The sequence below is a fragment of the Octopus bimaculoides genome, chromosome 1 (assembly GCF_001194135.2).
Source record: "Octopus bimaculoides isolate UCB-OBI-ISO-001 chromosome 1, ASM119413v2, whole genome shotgun sequence".
In the NCBI taxonomy this organism is placed as follows: domain Eukaryota; kingdom Metazoa; phylum Mollusca; class Cephalopoda; order Octopoda; family Octopodidae; genus Octopus; species Octopus bimaculoides.
The window spans coordinates 21870594-21871822 of NC_068981.1; the positions used below are offsets into that span (position 1 = coordinate 21870594).

The 1229-nt window shown below is 33.8% G+C and overlaps 1 protein-coding gene across 1 annotated transcript in view; it reads right to left on the bottom strand.

The window, feature by feature from the left end:
* The window catches only part of LOC106878076 (uncharacterized), a 23710-nt gene extending 22769 nt beyond the window's left edge, over positions 1 to 941 (bottom strand). The window contains exon 1 of the mRNA XM_014927169.2: positions 678 to 941. The gene's annotated coding sequence lies outside the window, so the exon portion shown is untranslated. The remainder of the gene's footprint in view (positions 1 to 677) is intronic.
* Positions 942 to 1229: the final 288 nt, after the last annotated feature.

Here is a 1229-nt window from a genome sequence, read left to right on the forward strand (position 1 = left end):
GTGTTTTTACGTCCCCGTAACTTAGCGGTTCGGCAAAAAGAGACCGATAGAATAAGTACTAGGCTTACAAAGAATAAGTCCTGGGGTCAATTTTCTCGACTAAAGGCGGTGCTCCAACATGGCCGCAGTCAAATGACTGAAACAAGTAAAAGAGTAAAAGAGTACAAGCACTATTTTGCATCTAGTTAACCTTTATTACAGTAAATGAACCAAATACAACTGTCCTCAAATAAGGACAATGGATTAATATGGATTAACACAAAATTTTGATGAAAGGTTTTAATTTTGATGTCATTAAACCAGGAAGTTTAAATTATAAAACTGGGGGTTAATCTAAGACAAGTTGATATCAAAAGGAAATTAATAAAAAAAAAAATGCATTTTTTAAATGATATTTTAAGAAATAAAAAAAATTATATTCACAATAATTCTATCATTAAGACTGATTTAACCTACAAGAACATCTTTTACTATATCTTTTATTTGTTTTGGTTATTGGACTGCAGTCATGCTAGGGTACCACCTTGGAAAACTACTGGCAGCAGTGGAATTCGAATCAACACCGAATAAACTGATACCTTAAACCAGCATCTTAGATTTCTTGGCCACACTACTATTTGCTACCAAGAATGTTTAAAATGATAACCTGGAAGTGAAGTGTAGTTCAAGGAACTTACCTCATTTCACTGTTGAATAATAGCAAAATCTTTGGTAAAATCCGGTATTCTTTAACACATTCTCTAATAACATTCATGCCATATTGTTTGATGATCAAACTATGCAAAATATTTTTACATAGCAACAAACAGGTGAATCAAATGATAGAAGCTTACACTCGATATATTCACGAAATGCATATTTCAGAATTTTACATTGAATTTCATTGTGACAGAACACTGCATTTAGGTATTTCCTTTCACACAATGGAGCCACCTGAATGACTGAACAAGTATATAGTATTTGCGTGTTTCCCTCTCACTCTGTGTCATCCCCCTCAACTCCACCAAAAACTTCCTCTACTGATTACAATTGTCTTTTCCTTAAACTCTGAGTTAATCCATGTATTGTCTAAGTGTAGAAATCGTCCTGCTCCTGGATGTCACGTACTGGGTGTGTACACAATGCGAACAGCCTAGGTTAACCATTGTTATGAGATATTGATATGTTTTGTTGCTTGCTGTTTGCACAGACTCATGTTTACATGACAGAAGATATATACACATATATAT